Genomic DNA, 27,883 nt, shown 5'->3' on the forward strand with positions numbered 1-27,883 from the left:
CTGTCGATCGGTGTTCTTGCACCTACTTGGGTATAGACGTGACTCCACTCAGTGCGTTAAAACAGGTGTCCCACACCTGACGAACGGAGTGTCTTGCAAGGTTGACTCCTGGCGTTTGGGTGGAGTTCCAAGGGGGAGTGGGGACCGCGGGCCCTGGGCGTCTGGCAGGAAGGGCTGCGGAGACCGAGCTCGGGCGCCCGTGTGTGTAGCAAGAGGGTCGGTCCACACCTCCTCCGGGCAGCGACTACCGTGAGCCCGGAGCGCGTCGTGGGAGGTGCCGTTACACACTTCCTGTGGGCCCGGCGGACCGCGGCGCGTTTCCGGCGCCGGCTGGAGCCCGGGGTCCAAGCCCCCGCCCCGCTCGCCGGCCCCGCCCCACCCACGCCCCGCCCCCCCCGCCCGCCCGCCGCGCTCCGAGCTGGGCGCGCGGAGCCCGGGGCGCACGGAGCGGCGCGTGCCGGTCGGCGGAGCCAGGCTGGCGCCCCGGTCTCCCGCCCCGCTCCTCCGTCCGCCACCGGTCCGCCGCCTTCCCCTGTCCACTTGCTTTCGCTTCCCGGCCCTGCGGCCGCACTCCCTCCCTCCCTTCCGTCCCGCCCCGTCCAGGTCGGCTCCTGCAGGCCCTCTCGCTGCCCGCGTTCCTATGGACAGACGCACAGACACCTGCAGGTGGGTGAGAGCCCGCGCGCGGAGCGGGGACGAGCGCGCCGACGCTGCGCCCGGGGCCCGGAGCCCCTTTGTGTGGGGGGCGGCAGCGCTGGAGTCTGCGCCGCCTACCCCTCGGCGGCCAGGCAGTGACCCGGCTGAACCCTCCTTTTGTTCCTCTGGGGGCGGGACGGGGGCGCGGGAAGGCCGAGAGTCAGGGCTGAAAGTGAGGCGGCCGGACGTCGCCGGCGACGGGCTGAGGGGAGTGAGGGGTAGAGACCCCCGGGCCAAGCGGACTCCGGGAGCGGGCGGCGGCGGCGGCGGCGGCCACGGCTCTGGGCTGTCTCTGTGGGGCCGGCTTGCCGCCCAGGTCTCCTGTCGTGGCGGCGGCCGCGGGCGCGCTGCGTGGGTCTGGCTCGCCTGCTCCTGCTCTTGGGTCTGTTCGAGGTGGGAAGGAGGGCGGGAAGGGGAAAGAAAAGATCTGCTCTCGTAGTTTCCAAGTCTTGAGGAGGTTGTGGAGAGAACGGGAGAAAGATGGTTCAGGTCTTTGCCCGACTTGTCTCCCTCCCGCGAGCTACGCCGAGGTGCGTTTGGGGCGTGTGTGAAGGAACGTGCATCGCTTCGGCCCCTTATTTATTGTTTCTAACGGAGGAGGGCTTTCTCCGAAGGGCTCTTCCCCCCCCCCCCCCATCTGAGGCTGCGCACAGTGATTTGTGTTTGTTATCAACTACATCGAGAAATAGATTTCCCTCGGTAGGAGGAGGTTGGGCTGACCAAAATCAAATCAAATCAAAATCAAAGAATGTCTTAGTTTTCTGGTGGTTTTCCTTCTTTCTTTCTTTTTTAAGGTTTGATAGGAACTTAAAGGCAAGAAATATGACTGATTGACTGATTTTTACATATACATGTATATATATATGTTTTGGGGGTAAAGTTTTGTTATTTCCCAGACTTAGAATTAGCATGACAGAATCTTCTACCTATTAAGTGAACAGTTAAGCAAGTCAAGTAGTGATAGCTTCCAGAGTGGAGGTTCTGTTGGAAGTGCGGAAAACAATTATGTAGCTTGCTATTCAGGCTAAAACCTTTATTTTTGCAGGTTTAAGCTATGAGATCTTTCACGACATAAGATCAGAACATGAATGTTAGAACTGGTATCTTCCCACTGTGATTATGCTTTACCTATTTTGTTACATGGATTTATGTATTCTGTGTATATAACCCAACGATTGGATTGTATAATGTTTTGAGAAGTACTGTAGGTGATATTTCTGATTTATATTATTTATCTAAGTTTCTTGTGAACAATTGCTATGTTTTTGTAGACATTCAAAAAATAAATGAAGCTGAATAAACACCTAGAAAATTAATTTTACAGATTCAGATTTTTAGTGCAGATACAGATTTACATCTTTGCATTAATCTCAATCTACTGTTCATTTCTAGAGTTTTTCTTTCTTCTTTTCTTTTCTTTTTTTTTTTTTGCTTGTTGTTTGAGAATCCATATTGGCAAACTTAAATCTAATAGTTACCAAGGAGATTAAAAAAAAGTTTGAAGGACAGTTATATGTACAGCTATATGTAGAAAATGCAGTCTTTCTTAAAAAATAAAAATTATCATCCAAACTTGAAGGAAGATCATCATGGTGAAAAAATATTTGTTACTTAAATTTTTGTCAAGATGTGGAAATTTGTCAGAAGACAATATACAATTTAAGGTAGTTTTAATTAGGCAAACTGATTTTTGTCCTTATAAAGAGGAGACAGTTTAGTATTCCTAAAATAGTGGTCTTTTTCTAGGAGAAAAATTTATCCTAGATTCTTGCCCTAGTTTTACATTAACAAATTAATATCATTGCATGCCTAATTTTGCAAATGCCTGAAGTGCACATTTTTGTACACTTCACTTAAAACTTAGAAGAGGCTGCATCCTAACAGTGATCATGCCAGCCCCTTTGATTAGTTCCTGCTTTGACTTCTTGTCTAGATTAGATAAATGAATTTAAACTGCACAGAGCTCAGTGCCAGGCACTGGTAGGCCCTTGGGCAAGATTCCTCTTCCTTTTCTAATAAGGATGGCCGAAAGAGGATAGATACTGAAATTTGTTCAGGCTTTATCGTGAATGGTGGAATGGAGTTCTAAAACACTTCCAGAATTTCAGCTCTTAGATACACACTCTTCCTCAGCTCTTAGTGGTATGAAAAAGGATAAGCTAACAAACTGAATTGCATGTTTATTTATTTATTTATATGGCTGTCAGTTGTTTCATTAAGATTTGACAAAGAGTCACTGTGTAAACTAAACATTAAGAGAGAGTGGCCTGCATTGAGAATTCGTTGGCAGAGTTGTAGCTGTTTCTAACAGTTTTCTGGGGTTAGCATGTAGTGCTTATGTGTGCTGGCTAAAAGATAACATCAATTTTTTTAATTTTGTTTTTGTTTTTTAACTGTGATATGTAGACATTAATTTTTTTTTGTCTTTCTATTATTAACAGTACTATTTTAGTGTAATCAGAAGTATTCCAGAGACCTTTTAATTTTCAACTGATTTATCTTCTGGTATGTTGATGTTTAGGAAAGCACATGAATTATTTTTCACTTCTCATAGTTGACATTTCTTTCTGCTGCTTTTGGTTTTATGACAAATAAATGCTATTTCCAGAAATTTTGAATTTGTGTGAAGTTGGATTTTAAATGTAACTGATCTATAGAAACTGACACTTACCAGTTTCTTTTTTTAATAACAATACTAAGCTGTCTACAGTTAAATTTGACAGATTTTAAAATCCATAGACTTTTCTGGTCTTTTCCTGTGTGTTAGTTATCAATGTGGCACCATTAAAGGATACTCAAAATGGCCACTTTATGTTACCTGGAACCCTCAAAAGATTAGTATTATCATTAGTAATAACCAGATGGGAAGGGGAAGGATACAGCTCAGTGGTAGAGTGCCTGCTTAGCATGCATGAGGTCCTGGGTTTGATCCCTGGTACCTCTGTTAAAATAAATAAACCTAATCACCTCCCCCACAAAAAACTGAATTAAATTAAGAAAAAGCAACAGAAATAATAACCAAATGGGAAAGCTGAAAAGTAACTATTTTATTCTTTATAAAAGTCTATGACTTTCAAGTTCTTTCTCATGCAGTTTTTTGTAGTTTGGTGGGGAAGCAGGTCCCACTGTGAGAGGTGTAGACAGTGACCTCTCATTCCAGCCTTTATCATTCTTTAAGAGTAGCGCGTCCCCTTGCTGCTCGCCAGAAAAACAGAATTCATTCTTGGATTAATATTCTGCTACCAGATGTATGAGGCTGGCTCTAAAGAAGCTTTTTCTCTTAAATACTGTCAAAAATAGAGAAGCTGAAGATTGGAGAGAAGCCATTTATTTTGAACAGTTTATTTTCTGACAGTTTGTGTTTGTAAAGAAACCTGCTCATAATATTTACTGAAGAGATCTACATAGTTGCCAGAAGAAACCCCACAGGTTTCTTGTTTTCCTTTTAAAAAGTTTCTATAGAGCTAAACTCTTACGTGATGCTTCTTGACTTTACTTCTGATTAGTTGATTTATGGACTTTATTTACCAGCATGATTGGAGAATTCTTTTGCTGTACTGAAATTGCACTCTGCCTGTGCTCTCTTCTGTTTCCTAGGTAACAAATGCACTGCACAGATTCCGTAATAAGGATTGTGGTTGGCTAGTTACAGTGTAAATTCTGTTGTTTGGTAAAGCTTAGTCTCAAATTCAAATAAAGGTCAAGAAACCAAAAGTACTGAAAATGCAAATTTTTGAATTTTATATTGTATCTATTGTCAACAAAGCTTAATACCCTTTTCTAGAGAAAGGCAAATTATGCAGCAGTATTCAAGTTTGTTTTGCAAAGTCTCACACTTAAACCGTTGGAGAGAGCTTTTTGACTCTTACGTATTGGTAATACCAATGTCTCTAGTGACAAAGATGTCATATTTCGGAAACACTCTGTCAAACATAAAATAATATAGAAAGCAAAGTGATGTGGGCTGGGACATCAGTAATTGGTCCTTTTGTGCTGAAAGGAAAGTAGCATCAAAACATATCTCAAAGATAAATGGTCCAACTTCATGTGAAACACAACTTTAAAAAACTTTAAGAAATAAAATCACTTAAGAAACTTTTAAAAACATTTAAAGTCATACTGTAAAATGGTGCATTTTCCTTCTAGCTTTTTTCCTCTCTGATTTGCCTGACTGTGGGGAAGCCTGGCACTAGGGAGCAGGTCTGGTGTGAATAACTTTCCCCTCCTTTACTCCACTCTTGAAGTAATGCAGTTGATTTGTTTAAGAAAAAAAAAACTTTCAAAGAATTCCATTCATAACGCTTTGCAAATATCTTTTCATTTGATCCCTGCAAATATTTTTTAATTTGTTAATCATCAAGGAGTCCATTAGCTGAAATTTAAAAAAAAAATCTTACGAATTCTGGAGAATTATCCAAAGTTGCCTCCATTACTTTCCCTTGCTTGGCTGGATTGTTCTTGAATTATTTTATTTTCCTTTTTAGTTAATTCAAATTTCAGGAATAGTACATATCTTGGTTGGATTCTTTCTCTTGGTTTTCCTCAAAACTGGCACTTCTTTAACCTTTTCTGTCCTTTCCTAATTGCAAATGTTGTGTGCCTTCACTTTTCCCTTGTCAATATCTTCCCTCTTTTCTCTTGTAAATATTTACTGTTTAAAAATGTTTATCAGTGGATGTAAGTCATAGTCACAACATATCAGAAGCTCTACTTTTCTGTTATGAGGCTTCATACTTATGGGAATATTAACAATATTTGTGTACTCTTACCAATCTAGGGCTGCTTTCTCCAGCCTGTATTCATTTGCAAGAGCTACCATAACAAAGGAAAATAGACTGGGTGGCTTAAACAACAAAATTTAATTTATTTACTTTTTACCGTTCTGGAAGCTAGAAGTCCCAGATCAAGACGTTGGCAGGATTGGGTTCTTCTAAGGCCTCTCTCCTTGGCTTATAGGTGGCGGTTTTCCTTAGATGTCTTCACGTGGTCTTTCCTGTGTGCCTCTCTGTGCCCTAATTTCCTTTTTGTAAGAGGATTCAATTTTTTATCAGTATCTTTAGGACTTACCCAAATGACCTCATTTTTCCTTAATTACCTCTTTAAAGGCCCAATCTCCAAATACAGTCACATTCTGACATACTGGGGGTTAGGACTTCAGCGCATGAATTTGGGGAAACACAATTGGCTCATGTGACTAGTATGTCCTGTCTTTTATTGGTGGCTTTTATACTTGAAGATCAGTTTGGCTGAATGTAGATACTTGGCCTGCATTTCCTTTCCTCAAGTATCTTAAATATGTTGTAGGATTTGGCAAACCTTTTCTTTAAAAGGACAAATAGTAATTATTTTAGGTTTTGTGTACCATAGGTCGCTGTCACAATTATTTAACTGTACTACTGCAATGAGAAAGCAGCCATAGAGAATTTATAAATGAATAAGCATGACTGTGTTCTAATAAAACCTTTATTTACGGAACCAGACAGTGGGCTGGATTTGGTCCATAAACCATTGTTTGCTGAGTCCTACTCTATTGTATACTGATAAAAAGTGTTGTTGTTGGAGTCTAATACCAATATGATTTTCTTTCTTTTTAAATGTCTTTATCTTTTCGCCTAGATGCCCAAAGGACTTTTTTCTTTATCTTTAAAGGCAAATAACTTGACTAGAATTAGAATATATCTTAAGTGTTGGCTGTTTTCTGTTCATTTTTTCAGATACACAGTGTATGTTTTATTATGTTGGCTCAAATATTTCTTATGAATATTTTTATCAGTTATATAGTTTAGTATTTATTCTTTTTCATTGTTTTTATTTTCTTCTTTGAGGTTTTCTGTTACATGGATATTGAATCTTCCTTGCTTATCTTTTATGTCTATCCCTTTTTTCTAATTCTTTTATTTTTTGTATTTTCTTAATTTTTTCTTTTTATCTTTTAGTCTCTTTAATGTACTTTCCGTGATATTTATCTATTAAGTCTAGTGTTCCTTCTAGTTTTGTCTTCCTTTTGGATTTTTTTCTTTCCTGTTCTGTACTGCACTCTCTCATTTCTCTTTGTAAACGCCCTTATTATTTGGCCATTGTCATTTTTTTTTTAGCTTTTCTATTTCTGATGAATACTTTCATTGCTTCTATTATTTTCTCAGTTTTAATTTATATTGAAATATTGTGTTACAGTTCTCATCTGCTTTATGGCCATATTTTTGTGATGTGCCTTCATTGCCTGTTGGTACATTATTTGGTTCTTTTTGATCTTTTTTTCCAACAGTACCTTTCATAGGATTAGATTACACTCTTTTCTCTTGTTCATCTTTAAATTAGAGGGATTTACCTGTACTTTAGGAGAAGGTTTCTGTGATGGATGGGGAAGTGGACCCAGGTAGTTTTCTTAGTTTTATGGTTTGAAATTTTTTTCCTTAGTTCCTTATGTGAAATATTTTAAAATATGGCCATTCAATTAAAATTAAAGTGAGATACCATTACATACCCACTAGAATGGCTAAATGAAAAAAAATGAAAAATACCAAGTTTTGGTGAGAATGTAGAGTGACTAGAATTCTCATGCACTACTATTGGAAGTATAAATTGGTATAGTGATGTTAACGGATACAAGCAGTTTGGAAAGTTGTTTGGCAGTATCTACTGAAGCTGTACATATGAATATTCCTATAACTTCGTAATTCCACCTGAAGATATAGCTTACCAAATAAATGTATTAGGATGTTTACAGTACTATTTGTAATAGCCCCACGCTAAAGTCTGCCCAGATAACCATCAGTATAATATGTGGTAAAGTGTCACTTTGTTGGCCCCGCATCTCCTGATGTCTGCACCCTTGAGTTGTCCCTTCCACAGTGAGTCTCATTTTGGGCATGTAATTTACTTTGGCCAATGAACATTAGCAAGTGTGATGCAAGCATGATCCCTTGAGGGATTAGTGACTAGAGAGAAGAAAGGGGAGGCTTCTGGGGTGTGGGTAATATTCTGTTTCTTGATTTGGTTGGTTACATAAATGTCTTCTGTTTGTGAAATTGTAAAATGTCAGCAATTTGTTCACTTACTATTTCTGCCCTTTTCTAATTGTATACTACATTTCACCATAAAGGGAAAAAATATGTCCTATTTATTTAGTCTTCTCTGATATTCTTTGAGATTGGCCTCCTTTATCTCTCCTCTCTATCCCTAGTGATGCCTCTTTGTTTGGCTTGGATTTTAATCCCAGTGGTTTTCTTTCTAAAGCCTCTTGGTAGGTCCCCATGGTCTTTTAGTCTTCTCACTCTTCTTAACATCCAGTTTCCCTTGAATGGAGTCCTTTCTTTTTGAGGGTGGTTTTTGGTAATTTCTTATTCCAGCTTCTATAATCATGAGAACTCTCCTTTTTTTCTCCACTCACTTACCTAGTGTTTGATCCCACATGAGTTCTGTTTATGTGAATGTTTTAGCTCTGCCAACTTATGGGGCTGCTTCATCACCTGATTCTGTTGATCATCTTACCTTTTGTTATCCTAGTTGTTCTAGCTGTTCCCCCCATCAGAGAATTGTAGATTCAGTTGCAGTTGTGACGAATAACAGAGATTCTTCGCATACTTTGCCATTTCCCCTAATGGTATCATTTTTGTAAAACTATACTTACAATATCACAACCAGGATATTGAGTATTATGGGCTGAATTGTACTCCCCCCAGTTCATATGTTGAAGCCCTAAACTCGTAGTGCTTCAGAATGTGACTGTATTTGGAGCTAGGATCTTGAATGAGGTGATTAACTTAAAACAAGGCTGTTAGGGTGACCCTACCAATCTTACAGGTGTCCTTGTAAGAGGAATTTTGAGCACAAAAAGAGACTTCTGGGGTGTATGTACAGAGGAGAGACCATGAACACACTGGCATCTGTAAAATCCACCACTCTTATTCAGATTTCCCGTTTTACTGTACTTGCATGTGTGTGTGTTAGGTTCAGTACAGTTTCATCACTTGTGTATTTCTGTTTCTACCAGCCCTCCATTCTCCCATCCTGCCACCCCATCCCTAACCCCTGACAACCAATAGTAGGTCTTATGTTTCTGAAATTTGGTCATTAAAAAAAAAGTTCTATAAGTGGAATCATATAGTATGTAACCTTTTGGGATTGGCTTTTTTCACTAAACGTAACTGCCTAGAGATTGATCCAGGTTGTTGCATGTATCAGTAGTTTGTTCCTTTTTATTCCTGAGTAGTAGTCCATAGTATATCATAGTTTTTTTAACCATTCATCTGTTAAAGGACATCTGGGTCAATTCCACTTCTTGGCCTTTACAAATAAAACTGTTATGGACATAACTTTTAATTTTTCTGGAATACATATCCAGGAGTATAATTGCTATGTCTTATGGTAATTACGATTTTAGTTTTTTAAGTAACCGCCAAACTCTTCCAGAGTGTCTGTCCCATGTTATATTCCCACCAGCAATATGTAAGTGATCTGGTTTCTCTGTGTCCTTGCCAACGTTTGGTGTTGTCACTATTTTTTTATTTTAGCCATTCTGATATGTGTATAGTAATATTGTGGTTTTAACTTGTGTTTCCTTAATGGCTAGCCATTATTATATAAAATGGTTACACATCTTTTCATGTGATTATTTGCCATCTGCATATTCTCTTCTGTTCATGTCTTTTGTCCATTTTCTAATTGGATTTTTTTGTTTGTTTGCTTGGCTGTTTTGAGAGTTCTTTATATATTCTAGATACTAGTCTTTTGTCTATGTGGTTTGCAAGATATGGGTTTGCAAATACTTTCTTTCAGTCTTACGGCTGTCTTTTAATCTTCACATGGGCTTTCACAGAGCAAAATTTTTTAATTTTAATTTTACCAATTTTTCCTTTTATGGCTCTTGTTTTTGGTGTCAGGTCTGAGAATTCTTTGCCTAGCCCCAGTTTCCAGAGATTTTTCTCCTGTGTTGTTTTATATAAGTTTTTGTTTTTGTTGTTTTATATTTTACAGTTAAGTCTGTGACCCATTTGTGTTAATTTTTATTTAAGGTGTGAGGTATAGATTGAGGTTCATTTTTACCTATGGATGTCCAGTTACTCCAGCACCATTTGTTGAAAAGGTTGTTCTTCCTCCCTTGAATTGCTTTTGTACCTTTGTAAACGATTAGTTGAACATATGTGTGGGTCTGTTTTCTTGGTCTGCTCCATCTGTTTTTATGAGTAGGTTTGAGGAAAGTCCAAAATTAAGCTTCTACTACTATCCTGCTTACTTTGAGGTCCTTACTCATTCTTAAAATGACTTTTTATTATTATCTTGGAGAACTGTTTTTTTCCTATTGATCAAAAGGGACAAATACCCGTGTAGGTTAAAAAAAAAAAGCAAGGTATGCAGTAATTTATATGTATTTATTGCACAGAGTTTAATTCTTTTTTAAGTTACTTTGGTGGTTAACATTTTCATGACAATTATGATTTAGTAATATTCTTTCTTTATCTCATATCTTGAGAAAACAAGAAGCTCTACATTGAAAGTTTCTGTATAGTTAATAAAGTTTACCTCCTGGACAAAACTTAAAATTTTTATCATTTTTAGTGAAAATGTTCCCCACATGTTTAAGTAAAGGTGGCAATTCAGTTACTTTTGGAAATTTGCCGAAGGAATCCTTTTCTGGCATCTGGATGAATCCAAGCAGATATAGAGACATTTTCAAGATTTTTTTCAATCCCTCAGAAAATTCTCTTTTCTGTCTTTTTTTAGTTTTGCAACTTTAGACTCATTTCCCGCAACTAATGGAAATAAGGGTTCATTTATCCAACTAACATATCCATCAAATTCACTTATTTACCAAAACCTTGTTTAAAACAACCTTTGAAGATTTCTGTGAAGTTCTAGCTGAAGTATTTTAGAGAATGTTCTATTTTTTAAAGGTAAGCGTCACATGATGGTCTAGTTGTCTTATAAATATTTTCCTTTTGAATATATTTAATGTATATTAATATATTCAGTGAAAACTATATGGTCTTATAAATAATACTCTGCCAATGAATATATTTTGTTATAAATATATTTGGTATATGAATATATTCTTGATAAGTAGCATATTATTACATTGTGTTTTGGCAAAATGGCTTCTCTCTAACAGACAAAAGTCTTACCACAAAGTGTATTTCCCGCATACTTAGATTTTCTCTAATGATGTGTTTATACAGTAATAAGGTATAAAATCTTTACTTTCCATTAATAAAATAATTTCCTCAGAAGTTTAGGGCTTTTCTTATTAAAAGTTATTTTGAGAGTTAAAATTTATAGATTTGCTTTAATGCCTTTTTTGTTGATGCCTTCCTGTTAATCATCCAGATGCATATTTTATTTAATCATCTTTTTAAGAGGATGTTGGCCTGAGAAATAAGGATATCCTTACACATTACATAATAAGAAACAATATTTTTGTTAAAAGTGAAAGAATATAGCTCTATATAATGCTTTTGAGAAAGAGGTACATAGATGAAAAGGTCAGTCAGTTTGGCTTTATGAAAACTTAAACTTTGTCTTTAAAAAATAAAATAAGAAGAAAGTCGGGAGAAAATACTTGCAGCAATATGATAGACAGATTTGAGGTCTTTATGGCATTGTATTTTTGTTTTACTGTCAAGATTTACAAAAAAATAGTAAAACCCCAGTGGGTAATAGATAAAATGAAGAATAAGAGAAATGTTCGACCTCAGTGGTAAAGAAATATATGAATCTTGATACTTTTTAAAAAATCTATCAAAGTAGTAAAAATATAAAAGAAGATAATGCTCAGTGCTGATGAGGAGAAAGAGAAAAAGTTATCCCAATTTATTGCTGATGAGTATATAGTGTTTTTTTTTAATCTTTGAAGTTGTAGGGGAGGAAAATCTTCCTTCTACACTCCTAGATTCTGTGGCTGGGCCGAAGAATTAAACTGACATAAGACAGATAAACAGGAGAAAAACATTCAAATTTGGTTAATATTTTTACATGCACAGAGGAGTCTACATAAGGAAAATGAAGACCCAGAGAAGCAGTTAGGATTGACAGCTTACATATACTTTAAACAAAGAAATGATAAATTTGTAGAGCAGTTACAAGACAAAGGAGTTCTAGTGAGGAGCCGTAAATTGTGAGACAGTGACTAGGAAATATATGGAGGAAACTAATGGAAGATAAAGGTTATTTTAGTAGGTTTGTTTATTCAGATCCATTTTGACATTGACTCCCAGTTACTAGTGATAAGAATGTTCCTCTTTTCCTGTATAAGAAGGGCATACTTCTCATAGGAAATTTTATGACCTGATTTTAGGTAGAAAGAAGGTGAGAGCCCTTTCTGTTGCTATTTCTTAAATGCCCTCAGCTCAAAATAATCAATATGCCAAAATGGCATATTTTGGGGTTGCGTGTTCTGAAACCCTTCAAAGTATAATATATATACAAAAATAAACATACCATGTTTACAGTTGATGAAATTCTACAAATTAAACACACGTGACTGGCATGCAGATCAATAAGCAGAATGTTACCAGCACCCCAGTGGAACTTCTTGTGCCCCTTCCAGTGTCTAACACAACTTTCCTGAAGAAAAACAAATACCTGGACTGATTGCTGAGTGATACAGTATATACGTTCAGCTTTAGCAGATACTGCCAGTTTTCCAGAGTAGTTTCATCCATTCATACTGCCACCAGCAATGTGTCAGTGTTCTGGTTGTTCCCCTTCTTCATATTTTTCATTTTGAAAAGCAATTTGACAGAATATGTCAAGAATCATAAATATACTCATACCCATTTGTTTAGTAATTCTACTAATTGCAAAGATAGAAAAAGATGCATGCACAAAAATATTCAGTGAAGCAGAGACTGAGGACTATAGGCTACGTCTGGTCTGCTGCAGCCCATATCTAGCCACAAGCATTCCTTTGTGGCTACTTTGGTGCTACAGTGGCAGAGTTTAGTTGTCGTTAAACAAAGACCTTGGAAAGCAGAAAATGTTTACTATCTGACCCTCTCCATAAAAATCTTGATGACCCCCATATTAGAGCATTATACAGAATAGTGAAAGATTGGCAATAACCTATCCATCAGAAGGGAAATTATTAGATAAATCTTGATATCAGCATTTGATGGACTAGGACATAGCCATTTAAAGTGATGATTATAGAGATTATTCATCCAGCAAATATTTATTGGGCATTTGCTACTTTAGGTACTTTTCTAGGTACCAGGAAATCAGTAGAGAGAAACATTCCTGCCCTCATGGAACTTTTAGTAGAGAAGATAGAGAATAAACAAGATAAATGTGGAAAGTAACATGTAAGGGGTAAGTGCTAATATTTTTTAAAAAACAAAGTAGGGAAGGGAGATATGAAATATTTCAGGATGAGAGCTTGATACTTTAGATTTCGAAAGAAGGCCTCACTGAGAAAATAGTTTTTGAGTAAGGACCAATAAGTGAAAGGGCTTGACATGCAGATAGCTGGAGGAAGAGCATTTGAGGCCGAGGGAACAGAAAGTATATGGCGCCAGAATTGGAAATGTGCCTGATGTGTTCTAGAAACAACAAAAGATGAAGAGATGCTGCAGAGCAAAGGTGGGGAGTAGCAAGGAATGAGGTTGGACAGGTAATTGGGGAAAAAACCCTCTATTATAAATTGTTCAAGTGAAAAAAAATGCTTTATCCCTTCCATTTTCCCTCCCTCCAGTAATGACAGTCAAGTAAAGCAATGCATAAGGAAAAAATTGGAAGAAAATGCCCTAAAATGCTAACATTTTTAATGTACTGGGGTTACTAATTACACTTTTTCTTTTTGTTATACTTTCTATAATTTAGCTATATTTTATAATAAAAAGCATATTTAAAACCTGAAAAGATTTTGCATGTCTTTGTTGTTGAGTACTTTAGAAATCAAGTTCTTTAGATTCTCAAATTGATTTTAACCTGCTGGTGGGCAGCAAGCAAGTGTCTTAAATCGTATAAGGCATTGCTGGTTTTTTAATGATTAATTTTTCAATGTTTGAACCAGAAGGAGTTACAGGAGTCATCTATTTTAGCTCTCTTTTTTTAAAATGTTTTATTTATTTATTTTATTATTGTATTATTTAATTATTTTATTTTGGAGAAGATAATTAGGTTTATTTATTTTTGAATGAGGTACCGGGGATTGTACCCAGGACCTTGTGCATGCTAAGCATGTGCTCTACCACTTGAGCTATACTGTCCCCCCATTTTAGCCCTTTTATTTATGGGTAAGGGATGATCTAGAGAAGTGAAGGAACTCCGGCTGCCAGTTCTTTTTCACAGGTGTCTGTATACTTCATCACCATTTAATCTGAGGTTTTTTGGGACTATAGTGGTTTTTGTGATTAATCATTTACCTAACTGTCTTAACTTAAAAAGAAAATTAAAAAAAAAGAAAATTGTTGAAAATAATAATATCGAAATCTGTTTTGTCCAGATCTTCTCAGTGCCAAAACTACTGTAGCAAATATGGTGCTGATAATGAAGTATTTGGCTAACACCCTGGTTAAGAGCATAGTCTTTACACTCAGACTGCCTGAGTTTTAATCTCTGGCCCTTATTAGTACTTAACCTCTCTGCTTCAGTTTCGCATTTGTAAAAAAGATATAGTACTAAGTATATACCTCATAGGGTTGTTGTGAGGATTAAATGAATTCATGTGAGAAGAGTGTGAGGCACATGGGACAAGTTATTACTGAGGTTTAAATACCCAGAAGGGAGGTATTTAAACACTAGATACCAGAAAATTTTGAGTTCAACAAGTACTTCTATTGTTCAAAGTCTATGTGTGTCTCTTTGCTTTGACCTTATAGCTAACGTGTAGCAATTTCTGAAGAACATTTTAAAGCTAATCTTAATTAACACAGTGGCTTCAAATCGTGTGCCATTGTAGCACTTACACTATAAAGCCTTATAGATGGTTATCAGATTTTGGAGAAAAGGATGTTTATTTTTATTTCAGTAGGAGAAATACTGTGACTTAGGTCTGAGTGGGTCATGTGATGAAACAAGGGGCAGGATGAGTGATAAAAGGCGAAGGGTGGTGTCCAGCCAGCTCTAGGAAAGACTGCTTGTTTACTGGAGCATGCAGGAACTTTGCTTTGTGAGTATATAGGTCAGGGCAGTAAAGAGCTCTATTTAAACAGACACACAGTGGGGTGAGGGGATCAAGTAGAGAGTGAAGTGTGAGGATGTGACTTAGTCCTTTGAGGTGTGCAACCAAAATTCTTGTATTTAAGTGTCCCCTAACCTCAGAGAGGCGGAAGACTATTTTATAGAACTCACATAATGGATATAGTTAAGAATTAACAATTTAAAAACATTTTTTCCAGACGATGGCAATTCCTGAAATACTAGATGATAAATCTCTTGGTAAAATTTGAAATATGGATGAAATCAATTTAACTTGCCGAGTACTGTGACATTTTGTAAAAAATAATTTTGTAAAAGAAGTTAGATGTATTTTTCTTTGGGCTATTTATTTTAATTAAGGATAATTTTATATACAGTGTATCCCTAATGTATTTTGTGCTTTCCTCTTATTATTTGAGGATTGCATAAGAGTCTGTTGCTTTTTACTGAGAAAAACCTGAAGTTTTTTTTGCAGTGTTGATTTTTTTCTTCAGTGCTAAGTCTTCACAAGTGTTACTTGCTCAAGCTGCTTTAAAAAAAAAAAGGTAATCAATGCAGATGGAGTCAGCAGTGTTTCTGCCACACTAGCTTTGTAAGGAGGTTTCTGCCTTCCTTGCAAAATCCAGCTTTGTTACTTAGAGTTTCTGTGGGCACATTAATTCTGAATAGAACCTGGGGATTGTGCCTATTAACTAGAAGTGTGATGGTTTTGGTAGTGAGTTCCTAACAGGATCCAGGTACTTACATGCTCAGTAGTACATTGCTGTTGTAGCAGTTGTGGTATTTAATTGAACCTGAAGATCCCTGGGAATTTTCCTAGTCCATTATATTAAAGTGTGTGGAAAGACCTCTGAGAAAGTTTTTTTTTAATACAATTTAGTATTTATGATTTAGTTAGTAGTTAAGCTAAGGACTTTTAGAAACATTTAGGGGGAGGGAGAAGGAAGCCATACACTTAAAAAGACCTTTGTGAAACATGAAGTTGTGATGCTGAATTAGCCTTTCGTTACTGGCCCTCTGCTGGTAGACCAGGCTGTGGTCCAAGCACTACCATATGACCCGTATTCCCCCTTAACACCCCTGTCAGTTATTGTTTTCAGGGCTTAGGTTGATGCATCTATATGCACATAATTAATCTGGAGTGCTTAGGAAGGATGTATAGAATCTCTCTTAAGATTTTAAGGGATGACTGTGATTGAATATTTTAGTTTGATTCTTTTGAGAAGGAATTTTTGTTCTGTATGATAAATGTGCAGCATTAGTACCAAGGGAGCTAAATTTGTATCCACTGAAACATCAATCATACTTTCTGTACTTTTACAATCGAAGTATGACCCTGAGATGGTGTATCTTTTAGCTTGGTAATTCTTAATCTTTTTGTGTTCTTTGACTTCTTTGAGAGTCAGATAAAAACTTTGCACTCTTTTCTCAGAAACTGCAGATTTGCACATACAGCATAATTTTATATAAATTTTAGGAAATACGTAGACCTCAGATACATTATGCTAACAGTCTCTATTTTGTGTATTTACATTTTAGCATATGACTTTTTGTCTAAGAATAAAAATCTTAAAAGGTTTGAGGTAAGGTGTAGGAGAGTAAGCTTATGGGCATCTAGGGAAATTTTACTTTCTTGAAGGAGGAGAGGATAACATGGTATTTTGTCATCAGAAATCCATTTAAACTGTTATTTCTGATACATGTAGTAGTAGTGTGCCTCTGTTTAAATCATTTTTCTGCACTGTAGGTTTTGAGAAAATAACGTCTCACTACTGGTGCACTCACAAAGGCAGTCTAGCAAGGAAAAATTAAAAAGCTTAAATTCTCATTCTCATTTCTATGAGAATAAAGAGAGAGAATTCATTATGTCAGGCATTACAAATAAGCATGTATTAAAGCGGCTACATAGGATGATGGCACATTGTTGGAACACCCCATGAAAGATAATTTGCATGGAAGATGATTATTCAGGAGGGCTTTAATTTACAAGAAACATTCCACCATTTAATTGAGCCCTTTTACACACACTGCTTCACTTCAATAGATTGTTTGTTCCCTGCATATGTACAATGCCATAAGGGTGGTTAAAATTTGATTCAGTCTAGCCAGAAGGTGCAGCAGCAGCTAAAAAGTCATATCATAAAAATATATATTATTAAACATTGAGAATTATTCTTTTAAACATATTCTTACCAGTTTTGCTATTTTTTTGAAATATAGTTGACATACAATATTATGTCAGTTTCAGGTGTATTACATAATAATTTGACATCAGCACACATTATGAAATGATCACCATGATAGTCTAGGAACCATCTGTCCCCGTACAAGTTGTTACAGTATTATTGACCATATTCCGTATGCTGTATATTACATCCCTGTGGCTTATTTATTTTATGACTGGAGGTTTGTATCTCTTAATCCCCTCCACCTATTTCAACCCCCTCCATCTCCAATTCCCTCCCCTCTGGCATCCACCCATTTGTTCTCTCTGTGAGTCTGTTTTCATTTTGTTTTGTTTGTTTTGTTTTTTAAATTCCACACATGAGTGAGATCATATGGTATTTGTCATTCTCTGACTTATTTCACAAGAATTGTTTTTGAAATTAGTTTTCTGTTGACTAGTTTGTACTGTAAAGCTGATTGTCTAATTTTTTTTCCTAATAAGATTTTTATAAGATTATTTGGCCCTACTGGCTACTAGTTAAACTATATGATTCAATTAAACCTTTTTTTCATTTTTATAGGTCGTTCAACTGTGTTAGTGTAAGTTATTGTACAATATTATGTTAGTTGCAGGTGTACTACATAGTGATAGGGTACTTACATACATTATGAAATGACCACTACAATAAGTTTAGTAATCATCTGTCCCCATATAAAGTTATTACAGTATTATTGACCATATTCCTTCTGCTGTATATTACATCCTCTTGGCTTATTTAATCACTGGAAATTTTTACCCCTTAATCCCCTTCATCTATTTTCCCCAACCCTTCACCTTCCTCTGGCAACCACCAGTTTGTTCTCTGTATCTCTGGGTTTGTTTTCATTTTGTTTTGTTTGTTTCATTTTCTTTTTTAGATTACACATATAAGTGAGACCATATGGTATTTGTCTTTCTCTGACTTATTTCACTAAGCATGATACCCTCTATCCATCCTTGTTGTTGCAAATGGCAATTCATGATCTAGTTTTTATGTGTTATCACCAGGACATCACATGCTCTGGTATTTAAATGTAATTTAACAGCAGAAAAAGCCTTATCAAAGACAAATATAGATGACCTTTAGGAATTTGTTGTTTCAAATTATCCTTGTGACTCTTCTGAACATTTCTATACACAATTTTGCCTTCCTTCATGCTGGTACATATGTGCTTAGTGATTATTTATTGAATGAATAAGTATAGTATAAGAGAAGCAGAATAGGTGGGGTGATCATGAAAATAAATTCCGAATCCTGGAGTTCTTTGAGGCATTTCCAGCAGATACATATCCCTACAAGTCATAACAATAAGAAGTGCTGGTATACCTTTTGGAGTTCAAAGACTTTTTTCCCCACACTTTTTAAAAAATTTAAATAATTTATCAAAGACATTTTTAGACTAAGTTGTTCTGATAAAACAGTAACTATGGGAATGATTTGATCCCTTTGGACTATGTTCATGTAATTTTTGGATTATTAAAGCTCTTAATTAGTATTTCAGTAAGTGTTGGTATAAACATATCACCTTCTTTTGTTCCTAATTATATAATATTGTAGGAAGTGGACCAGTATAATAGAAGAGAGGTTATTTAGTCCCCTCAGTGATATGTCATCTTGATTAAGATCATGGAGTTCTGAAGTTTCGTGTGTTTGGGAAAAATGGCAAAGTGAAAACAGGTTTTTGCCATATTACACTTGGCTTGATTGATTAGATCGGCTAATAAAAAGGAAGCAGTAAATTAAATTGACTTTACATTTTAAAGACACTTCAGATGGATAATAGAAAAGACATGTAGATAAGATATATGTATATTACTTGCAAGAAAATTTAATTCAGACTTCAGCAATGGCTTTGAGTAGAAGTACTGCCTTCAGTTGTAGATAAGATAATGCATATGGTATATAGTCTCGAGTAACTAGAGACAGAATGAAATTGATATTTTCCATTAGTTGTGCATTATTTAGTGTATCTGGTAAAGCAACATCATATGCCTTCTCCCAGCATCTACATGATACTCTATACTCCAAGTAAGTGGGTTTATTGGTCTTCGGTTAACTTTTTTACAGTTAAGAGTTGTAGGGGCCCTTGGTAAGTTAACACCCACAAACTGAAACTATATGTAGAATGACAGAGGAGGCAGAAGTGCTGTGATAAGAAAGAAAACTGAAGGAACAGAAGTAAACAAGGTGTACATGGATTTTTCACTGTACCTGTTCACTATAAGTGATTCTAAAAGAGGGAAAAAATCTAGATCATCAAAAAATTGTGTTACTGAATATAAGTAAATGTTAATTTTTAGTTCTCAATAAGAATAAAGTCAAACTATAAATATTAAAAATGGAAGCTAAAAATACTGGTATCCTGAGTTTTCCTTCTAGGAAGCCTTTCTAGACCGTCTGTGGTTTGGATCTAGCCAGCATGTGTTGGTCCTTTTCAATTCTGTCCCTAGTACCTGGAGTTAGGCGGTGCTCAATAAATAATGTTTACATTTTATCTTTTTTTTTCCCTCATGATGTGGCTTGCTGGAGTCCATCTCCTCCTTTGTTTTGTTTTATTAATTTCTTCTTTACCTTATAAGCCCTTTTAGTTTCTTTTATCATGTTCAAGGTTGTTGAGTTTAATAATTAATTTTTCAGTCTTTACTTTTTTTTTCTAATGAAAGCACATAAGACAGTCACATTCCTAGGTCTGCTGCTCCGTCTGTTCCCCTTTGGTTTCAGTGTGTGGTGTTCTCAGTGTCTTGCATATCTGTAGAGTCTATGCAGTACTATTTAAAACAGTGTTTTTAAGAGATTTCTTCTTTTTGATTATTAGACTTATTTTCAGTTTTATTGCACTTTGGTCATAAATATGACCTATATGATCTTTGGATTTTGGAACTTTGAATTTTCTTTTTGGCATATTACATAATTTTTGAGAAAGGTTCTATGGGCATTGGAAAAGAATGTATATTCTCTACTTGAAAAAAATACAACTATTTAGGTGTAATTTCATTTTTCTAATTTTCTTATGTCTGTTTTGAATATCTGTTTGTTCCTCATATAATTAGAAAACATTGTCTATTTTTTTCCCAGTAAAAGCACATTGGGCTGATTATTTTATGCCCTTAAATGCCTTAAATGAAATGTGTTTACTTTTGTCCATACATTTGAATGATCACTGGTGGGTGTAGAATTCTGGTTTTAAATAGCTTTTCCCTAAGAAATTGTAGACCATCTTTGTTGTTCTCTAGTGTTTCATGTTGCATGAAATTCATGTTCTGTTTTAGTGCTTTATCCCTAATATTGCTCCCCAATAATAGCCTTAACCCTGTTCTGGTGTTTAGTATCTCTGCCATCTCTGAGTAGCTCTAGGCCTGCTTTCCTTTCCCCTGAATCACAGTTGATATCTTTCTATCCAGTCCTTGTTCTTCATACACCTGTCTTAGCTCCTGGTTCCTTTGAATGGACCATGAATGATTCCCTCCTCCTTGATTCCATACCACAGATGTGATCGGCTTGAAATGTGCACTCATTCTCATTGCTTGCTTTGATGTAGACCCCTAGCCTTATTGAACTCAGTTGGGATCAGCTTCCTTATTTCTGCTTTTCTGTGGTCCTTGGATATAGCCATAAAGCTTATCCTGCTTACCCAGCTCTGAATCTGAAGCTGACAAGATGAATGTACTAATTCAAAAAGACTTGGCTCAGCCTTTAGTGGGTCCTTCGAATAGCTGCCCATGGCACGAGCGCAGGGACTCAGTCTCATTGTGTGGACCTAATCCTCAGTATCTGTCTCTTGGTCGAAATAGGTAGAATGGAAATTTGAATCAACATGGCCCAGGTTTCTTTTAGAGTCAAGTGGATGTTGGGAGTACCTTCAAGTGAACACGAGTGGGCAGCCTGAATTAGCAAGATACAGGGCTGTGTGATGACAACTGGGCAGTATCTTTTTCACCCACAATAAAGCCATTTACCATCATAGCCACCCAAAATCAAAACCACTCATCAGAAACTGATGTTTTTTTTTTTTTTTTGGTATTCATAACTCCTAACTTGAGAAGTGACATCAGAGTCAGATGCTAAGGGTAGAAGTTAGTTCCATTAGGATGCTGAGACTTTTCAGATACATGCATAATTGAATGTATTGATTTTAAGGCACCAACCAGGTGGTTTTAGAAGTTTTATCCTGGGTTACATGAAATTTAAGCCATTTATCAGATCTGGTCTTTGGTCTGGAATTTCCTCACCTTGTTTTACACTTTTGAAAGTGCTAGGGAAGGTAGTTGAGAATTTCCTAGTGAATTATTTTTCTAAAACTGATTAAAAGTGAACCTTGCACAAATCTTTCTGAAAGGTGTGTCTCTGAGCACATGCTGTGGTGTCACCTTAGCACAGGTCACTCTATAACATCCAGTCTAGGCTTGTGTAGAATTGGTCCCAGGATTAGCAGGCCCTGATGAATCAGCTATAGGGAGGTCAGGGTGTCCGCTGGAGAGGGGAAGGGGCACTGGCTGGCTACAGAGTGTGCTCTGAGATGCCGTAATTAGTGAGTAGGTGTGGTCAGTGAATCTGCAAACTAGGTGAGGTAAGGTCAGGATTAGAGCTGGTTTGGATGAGGAATGTAGAACTATAATAAATAATAGCTATCTCTTACTGAGGACAGCCTGTGTGAGCTGGGTTGAGTGCTGAATACACAACAAAGCTGGAGAGGTGGTTGGCTGAACTGGACAGTGGCGGTTATGCAGAGAAGTTTCTTAATTTTTTTGTTTTTGGTTGGGGGGAGGTAATTAGGTTTATTTATTTATTCTTGGAGGAGGTACTGGGGATTGAGCCCATTGAACCTAAGCATGCGCTCTACCACTTGAGCTATACCCTTTCCGCTAGAAGTTTCTTAAATAGCCTTCGTGCTGGATGTAATGTCAGTCTTTCACATATATTATCTTACTACAACCATGTAACTAAGGTACTGTTACTGTTATTTCCATCTTATAAATGTGAAAATGGAATCTCAGAGGTTATGTGAATTGTTCAAAGTTATACAGTTAGGAAGCTGGAGCCAAGATTTGAACTGTGTCTGATGCCAAAGCTTGTGCATGGTGTGTGGAATCACTGTGTACAGCAGATAAGACTGGGGTGATGTGTGTCTGTAACTTTTCTTGAATTCTCCTTTAAAAAAAAAAGCCTTTAAGTTTGTCCTACTTTGTCTTTTTTTTTTTTACATTTTTTTGAGTTATAGTCATTTTACAATGCTGTGTCAAATTCCAGTGTAGAGCACAATTTTTCAGTTATACATGAACATACATATATTCATTGTCACATTTTTTTTCACTGTGAGCTACCACAAGATCTCGTATATATTTCCCTGTGCTATACAGTATGATCTTGTTTATCTATGCTGCATTTTGAAATCCCAGTCTGTCCCTTTCCATCCCCTGCCCCCTTGGCAACCACAAGTTTGTATTCTGTGTCTATGAGTCTGTTTCTGTTTTATTTATTTGTTTGTTTGTTTGTTTGTTTATTTATTTTAGATTCCACATATGAGCGATCTCATATGGTATTTTTCTTTCTCTTTCTGGCTTACTTCACTTAGAATACTTTGTCTTAATGGACAGATTTAACAGGAGCTTTGCCCTGAATGGAAATTTGCAAGTAGCTCTTAGGTTTAAGATCTGAGGATGGAACAAGAGCTAGTAGATTCAGCATCTATTCAACAGTGAATCTGAGTAGATTGCCAGATGGTTACGCTCAATCCCACATCACACATATGCCATTTCAGGAGAGTTGGTTTCTTTCAAAGGCGAGTTGTTCCATGTTTAGACATTGCTAACCTAGTAGGAATTAGGAAAGCAAATGCAGGGGGTTTAGCAGAATCACAGAAAACTCAGTGTATATGATCTAAGTATGTTGATGTTAGTATTTCTCTGTATAGAAAAGAAAATGCTTAATCAAAACCCAAGATGGAGATAACCGTGATAAGATTGGCTCTGATTCAGATGGCTTTGCTTTTATTCTCAGACCTATGGTGGATAAGCATTGTTTATTGTTTATTGTTTGTGTTCCAAGAAGTCACTGCTTATATCATATATGCCCCAAGAGGGGAGTATACACAATATGCAAACCCCCAATAGGTTTATTTATTCCCCTCCCCCAATAGGTTTAAAGCAGGACTCTAGAGTAAGATTTCACAAGTGAGGGAGCATTGAGGTTTGTAGTTGATTAAGGACAATTGCAGATTGCATTACAGAGACTTTGAGCTATTCTTGTCTTAGGGCCATTGTCCCCTACCCCCAACACACACACGCACGCACACATGCACACGCAAGGCTTTTGTTGCTCTGTTAGCAAACTGATTTAGCACTTCTAATTTGAATATCTAAAGAATAGGATTTTTCTTTTTTGGCGTGTCCCTTTACCCGTTCTTAACTCTCCTGTTGATCTCAGCTCTTTTTTTTTTTTTTTTGTTGAAGTATATTTGATTTACAATGTTGTGTTAGTTTCACATGTAATTCAGTTATATATATATGTATATATATATATATATATAGTTCATATTCTTTTTCATTATAGGTTATTTCAAGATATTGAATTTAGTTCCCTATGCTATTCAGTGGGACTCTGCTGTTTATCTAGATTTCAGCTCTTTTTCGGTGTTTATCAGTCATTTCCCAACCATATTTCCGTGTATCCAAAGCCAGCAAGATGTAACGGTGGCACTGATATTAGTGCCAAGGGATTGCCACATTTCTGAAGGAGAGAATTGTGGCAGGAGCTGGAGGGAGAGATTTGAGAACGGTCTACAATCAGTGCTGTGGAAATAAAATGTGGATAGATCCAACCAAGGAAATGGGAAAGCTCAAAACCAAAGCCTTGGTAGTAGAACTGGACTGCAGGAATTGGCTCTTTTTTGTATGCTTACAACCACTTTTAAATTCTTGGCTTTGATGGGCCCCACAGTTGAAGGGAGTCCACACCTTGGCATATAAGGAGAGAGTGTAACTGAGAGAGCTGCACTTTGGTGTGTGTGTTGGGGAGGGTAAAATACATATAACATAAAATTTACCATCTTAACCCTTTTTAAGTGTGCAGTTCAGTGGCATTAAGTACATTCACACTGTTGTGCTACCATCACTACCATCCATCCACAGAGAGTCCCTTTTTTAATGATGCAATAGAAAAGTGAGGAGCCTTCCTTCATAAAGATAGAGTTGTCCAGGAGAACTTTCTGCGATGATGGAAATGTTCTCTTTCTGCACACAGCCATTAGCCACATGTAGCTGTTAAGTGCTTGGAATATGATTAGTAAGCAACTAAAATTTTTATTATATTTAATATTTTAAGTTTAGATAGCTACTGTAGCAGAGAATTAGTAAGTCTTTTAATGACCCTGGTGCTGCCCTGGCACCTTGAGTTCTTGCTAGCTAGGGCTTTGATGCCTCCAAAGGAATCAGGGCTTGCCATCTATGGTAAATTAGGAGGCATTTTTCTGATAGGAATAATAATAAAATTCTAGTTGACTGTGTTAAGTAGCAATGTTAAGTATTCAGTATTTCTGGTCAGCAGAGTGGGCTAAATGAGATTTTTGTGGGTGGCCTGAGAACCTAATTACCATATTATAGCATTGTTTTTATGATAAAACCCATATTTTGATTTACCATATTTGATTTCATATCCATATTTGATTTACCATTTTGGGACCTCAGCCCTTGAAGAGACTTGCCATGTATTTTATTTCCTCAGAATTCCCTCTACGCAGGACTACAAGACATTGTATATAAGGTTCAATATATGTTGACTCTTTAACTGGTATGTCAGAGACGGTTTCATCAGTGAAGGTATTTGTGTAGATGTTCTGTATACTGAATAAGCAGAGAACATTTTACTGTGCTGGCTGAGCTGACATTTGGCACATTTCCTTTTCTCCTTTACTCTGATTTCCCATCATTCACTCATTGCCCATCTTCTCAGGACCATAAATGCTAGAAATACATCCTCTGCTGGAATCCATAGCAGTTGACCTCCCTGTAAGCATACATATCTTGAGAAAATGAGCATTTCCTGTGGTTTTCACATATTCATAATGGTATGGTCCCAGTAATGGTGAAGTAGACTGATTCTTGGGACCACTTGTGGTCTGTTCGTTGTCTGAATTATTCGATTATTCCTAATGATGCCATTACTCCTGCTTTATTGGTGTTTATTGCTGCAGTTATTCATGTATAAAAGTAATTTTGCCTAGTTCCTATTACATGAAGGGGAATTTATCACATATTTCTTTTTTATGCAATTTTCTAGTCCTCATAGTATTCCACAATTTTACTTCCTCTGAATTAGAGAAACAGCATTGTGTCTTTGATTATTGTTGCTGTTTTGCAAACTTACTACATTGCACGATCAAAGTAGGGACAAATAGGCCCTCAACTTACTGAATCTGGCTGAGCACAGAAGAAGAGGGATAGCCCGAAGGGGTTCAGTGGCTGTTGTTAAGGACCTTGGAAGTGGGAGAAGTTGGGAAGCTCCCTTTGAATTTTTTGTGTGGTATATCCCCATGGATGAAATTTCCCAGTACAATCCTACTCATTGACTGTCTGGAGTCTTGGTGTCCATATTTATCTAAGTTGTTCTACAGAGTATAAAGAAATCCCCTTTGTATATTTCTGGTAAGTGCTAAACCTGTTGAAGTTACTGCTTCCAAAGTTTGTAACTCTGAAATCAGTATCTGCAGAACTTTTGTAGTCATTCACAGACATGCATAGAGCAGCAAAAAATTTTGAGTTGATGCACACATTTCCGGCTGAGCTTGAGCAAGGCAAGGTTTGACCTTTCTGTTTCAGCTCTCATAATGTAAACAGATATCCTTTTCAGTCTGTTTAGTGCCACATTTTTGCACGTGTGTGTTTTTTGTTGATGCTTTCACTATGTAAAATGGCCCCCAAGCTTAGCGCCAGAGTGCTGTCTAGTGTTCCTGAGCACAAGAAGCTGTTATGTGTCTTATGGAGGAAATAACTTGTTAGACAGGATTTGTTCAGGCATGAGTTAGAGTCCTGTCGGCCGTGATTTCAGTGTTCATGAATCAACACTGTGCAGTGTATTGAATAGGTATCTTTAAACAGAAACACAAATAAAACAAGGTTATGTATTGACCAGTTGGTAAGGCTCACAGGAACCTAACCGTGTATTTCCTCTGGGAGTTCAGGATTCCACTAATTCAGTGTTTGCAGTGACTTTACAGAACATAACTACTGCAGCTAAAAGAATCACCTGTACTTGGAAATTATCTTAAGTGTAAAGAAAGAAACAAAACAGGTTGCTGTGATGGAGAGTAATTGATGGGGATAAGACAGAGACCTTCTTGTTAGTTAGGGCCTCTTCGGAGGTAACATTTAAGTGGAGATCCATGGAACAAATAGGAGGAAGAACATTTCAGGCATAAATAATGGCTCTAAGACAGGAAGGAGCTCGGTATGTTTAAGGATTTGAAAGAAAAGCACTGTAACTGGAGGAGGGTAGCCCAGGATGAAGTTGGAGAAGAAAGCAATAACCCGATTATGTTGCCTTTTGGAGACCACACTAAGGAGTTTAGTTTTGGAATATGTTATGTGAAGCCACTGGAAGGTTTTAAATGGGGGTGGTGCTGAGATGATCTGCTTTATGTTTTGAGGAGATAATTATGTCTACTTTGGGGGAATGGATTGAAGAGGGCAAGGGGCGAAATGGAGAAATGAGTTAGGAGGCATCACCATCCATATTCAGTAATTGCCAAATAAGCCTATGTTACCTCTTGAATAATTCTCAGCTCTCTTCCCTCCTCGCTGTAGCGGTTGCCCTTTGCCTGATCTGCTCCCACAACTTCGTACTGATCATATTCAGCCTATACCCTGTCCTACTGTGTCTCCAGAGAGATGCAGTCTATTAAAGTCACCCATCTTACTATGCCACTGCCCTCCTTAAAACCCTCCAGTGATTCCCTAGACCTCTTGATAGTATGGTGCCTCCTTGCCTTTCAAGCACCATCCATCACTATGCTTTGTACCCTATAGACAGAATTTTTCTCTGTCTCCCCACACATCCGTTGTTTTTGGCTTGCTTCACTTCTGTTGCTTATGAATCCTTTGCCACCTACCATCTCATGCAGGGTTAGGTGCTCCTAATATGTGCTCCAATCGTACCCAAAGCTAGAACTCAAACTGGATCATTTTCTGTTATTATCATCTGTGTATCAGCCAGGTCCTTAACTTTCTTCCTCACAGTTAGACTGTGCATTTCATATGTTTTATTTGTTTTTGAATCCCCAACATCCATCACAGTTTTTAGATTATGGTAAAGATGTATTAAATGTTTATTGAATGAATCTGTTAATGTTTTCTAATTTCTTGGCCAGTATTAAGTGATACTTTTCCTTTGTACCATATTCTTTTTATGGATGAAATCATAGGAATAAAACTAGTGTCATTTATTCATTCCAGAAGTGTTTACTGAGTACCTAGAGTTGTTCTAACAATGGAACATAGAGTAGTGAACAAAACAAAAGTCCCTGCTGTTTTGGAACTTACATGTTTGTATGAACAACACATGTTTGAACTGCACGGGTCCACTTATACTCAGATATTTTTCATTAGTGAACACGGTAGTGCTATACCGCATGCAGTTGGTTGGATCTGTGGATGTGGAGGAACTGTGGATATGAGAGGAACTGCAGATATGGAGGGCTGACTATAAATTATATGAGGATTAGCCCCCATGTTGTTCTGGGGTCAACTGCCTATGTAAATATGCACTTTTAATTCTGAATAGTTTTTGATTTACAGAAAAGAGATAAAGCTAATATAAGGAGTTACCATATGCCCCATACCCAGTTTCTCTTATTA

General features: G+C 37.1%; 2 protein-coding genes across 7 annotated transcripts in view; both read left to right on the plus strand.

Moving 5' to 3' along the window:
- The first annotated feature begins 529 nt into the window (after nucleotides 1–529).
- The window catches only part of KIAA1958 (KIAA1958 ortholog), a 160,629-nt gene continuing 133,275 nt past the window's right edge, over nucleotides 530–27,883 (plus strand). For all 6 annotated transcript variants that reach the window (XR_012072196.1, XR_012072195.1, XR_012072197.1 and 3 more), the window contains exon 1: nucleotides 530–666. The gene's annotated coding sequence lies outside the window, so the exon portion shown is untranslated. The remainder of the gene's footprint in view (nucleotides 667–27,883) is intronic.
- Nucleotides 956–27,883, plus strand: part of SLC31A2 (solute carrier family 31 member 2) — a 445,176-nt gene continuing 418,248 nt past the window's right edge. The window contains exon 1 of the mRNA XM_006214795.4: nucleotides 956–959. The gene's annotated coding sequence lies outside the window, so the exon portion shown is untranslated. The remainder of the gene's footprint in view (nucleotides 960–27,883) is intronic.

This window comes from Vicugna pacos, chromosome 4, assembly GCF_048564905.1.
Source record: "Vicugna pacos chromosome 4, VicPac4, whole genome shotgun sequence".
In the NCBI taxonomy this organism is placed as follows: domain Eukaryota; kingdom Metazoa; phylum Chordata; class Mammalia; order Artiodactyla; family Camelidae; genus Vicugna; species Vicugna pacos.